Here is a 2,696-nt window from a genome sequence, read left to right on the forward strand (position 1 = left end):
GTGCTACACTGTATAGAAAGCTAGTTGGAACTCTAATTTATTTGATTACAACTAGACCTCACTTAGCTTTTTCATTCAGTGTTTTGAGCTAGTTTATGTCAAAACCTCTTGAGAATCATTGGGTGGCAGCAAAAGGCTTCTTAAGGTATCTTCAAGGAACCTCAGACTTTGTCATTAAATATATTGATTCTTTTGATGTTAGATTGATAGGTTTTTCAGATTTAGATTGGGCTGAAAATCTTGATGATAGAAGTTCCATACCAAGTTATGCTTTCAACATTAGGATCGAGGTCATTTCTTGGAGCACCAAGAAGCAGAGTAATGTATCCTTATCTTCAGCAGAAGTAGAGTATCAAGTTGTATGTGTAGCCACTTGTGAAACAATTTGGTTGAGGAGACTTCTTCGTGATGTTGGAGAAGAACAAAAAGATTCTACGGTGATTAAATGTGATAACCAAAGTTCAATCAAGGTGGAAAATAACCCTGTGTTTCATAAAAACAAAAAACATATTGATACTTAGTTTCACTTTGTTAGAGAAAAGGTTCAGTGTAAAGAAATGTTCATTGAATATTGTAATACCTATCAGAATGCAGCATATATCTTCACCAAGCCCCTTAGAAGGATTAAATTTGAATTTTTTCATTTCTCCATTAAAGGGGAGAGTTGAAAATAATAGAGAATATGTATTATTGGAGGGAATTTGTTTCACAATTGTGCATGTGTCTAGATTATGATTAGTTCTTATTTTCTAAGAGTTAGTTTTAATATCACTAAAATAATGTAAACTTATATATTTCTGATTTTTATAATTAATTTAATGGAAACTTAGGCAATTTATAGATGCAACATACTCACTGTAAGCTACTAATTTCAAAATATAAGTTTCATCTTCCATTTTATACCCTAAGCAATCGTAGCCCATCAAAAACAAGGAGCCACTGCCGTGGCGGTAGTCCCTGCCGGGGTCTGCAGGGACAATACAATACAAACGCTTAAAGCTGTCCTGATTCATGTGAAGAACAACACGAGTTGTAAGGTAGGATGAAAATGGAGGATGTATTTATCGCATACCCATCAGCTGGTAGTATGATCTGTACATTGCAGCTGTCCCATCTATTACCATCAGCCTTCCATTTGCATGCTTTAAGCCTGAACTATTTAAATTTTTATCCAAAGTGTATGGAATGCCCTCAGTCTTGTTCGTTTCAACAAGTAAAGGACCTCCTGTAGATTCCCCATCACAGGTTGGTCCACAGCTTTCTAGAGATTCCTAATTGTCTGATTCTTCAAAGATTTCCTGGAAAATAAAATTAAAGAAAACACAAATTTTGAGAGGCATTGCAATATAATATTACATTTAAATCACAAGAAGAACTGGATGGAAGTAAAAGGAAAATAATTTTCAGTTAAGGTATTATTCTGTCCATAAAAGACCGCAGTTCATCACTGTAGCATAACCACTTCGAAAGGTAGTATTATCAATTACCTTGAGGTTTGCACTAGCTGAGAAACACTGGCCCTGAACACGTAGAGGTAAATGAAAAGCAGTGGTTGATTTTTGCCTGCCAAGTACCTGAAGAGAAGAACCTCCCAGCTTTGGCAATGATCTTCACAAATGACAGATATACTGATGTGAAACCCAGGATGATGTCATTCTCCCAGCATCAGCAGCACATACTGCTTTAGATTATTCCATTAATAGAATGCATGCCCATTTAGAGAGTAGCTGAGTTATTGTTTGCCTCGACAAAAGAGTTTTGCCAAGGCTTGATCTTGGAATAAAAGCTGATAGAGGGATATAGTTAAGCAGTGACCATATGTTTATTTTTGATACTTAAAGAGTTTAATATACAGGCTGCATACTAAACCCATTTGTCTTCTGTTGCCTATTATTTTATGGCCTTGTAAATGCACATCGCATAATCCCAAGAAATGGCCTTGTAAATGCACATCGCATAATCCCAAGAAGTGCTTCCAATTGCAACCAAAAGAAACTTAAATATCTTATTTATAGAGCAATTTCACTTTGCAGTCTGCACATATAAAATACCAACAAAAATCATAATATATATCAGAGAAAAATAGGTTAGTTTAATGAAGTGACAAAATATGAACTGTTGGCCATCTCCAAGGACTCACAATTTGATCTGCCTGTCAGAGTATGTACCTGTTTAACAACACAAGCTTGGTCATAACAGACTTGAATTTCAGGGTTAGAATCCAAGCATTAAGACGTCCATTAAGATAACATCATTCTCTCAAAGTGCGCTCCTTTAATGGCTCCATAGGAAATGAACTAACGGTTGCTTGAGGAAAACTCAGAGGAAGCAGCTGGAGCCTGAAACATAATAAAACCATTTAAGCATCAGAGCTCATTTGCAGCAAGGCTGAATCATTGAATTGACTTGAACGAAAACAGTGTCTAGGCTGTTAGAATATTTAAAGTCAGTTTGACATGTTAATAGTTTAATATTGTCCACATGATTCTGTATGCACACAGATTTACCACCCATGGTTTTATTAGGTCAACGAGTTGTTTGTTATGTAAGCAGCCCTGCCCAAACTAGTATACATCTGAGCTCTTGAATTGTAAAATATAATCAATTGAGTACTGAAACAGATTGTATTATTTGGGCATGTCTCTTTCTGTTTAGCGTGCATATTATTTTATGGTAACCCCTAAAATCTAGCATGG

At 35.7% G+C, this 2,696-nt stretch overlaps 1 long non-coding RNA gene across 1 annotated transcript; it reads right to left on the reverse strand.

Annotated features, from left to right (window-relative positions):
* Nucleotides 1–1,933: 1,933 nt before the first annotated feature.
* Nucleotides 1,934–2,326, reverse strand: LOC149265162 (uncharacterized). Its single transcript, XR_016250797.1, has 2 exons — nucleotides 2,169–2,326; nucleotides 1,934–2,034 (listed from the first exon to the last, which is right to left on the reverse strand). It is a non-coding gene; the product is annotated as an uncharacterized LOC149265162 (long non-coding RNA).
* Nucleotides 2,327–2,696: the final 370 nt, after the last annotated feature.

The sequence above is a fragment of the Pinus tabuliformis genome, chromosome 6 (assembly GCF_031772625.1).
Source record: "Pinus tabuliformis cultivar Carrire ecotype Pingquan chromosome 6, CPIR1, whole genome shotgun sequence".
NCBI classification, from domain to species: Eukaryota; Viridiplantae; Streptophyta; class Pinopsida; order Pinales; family Pinaceae; genus Pinus; species Pinus tabuliformis.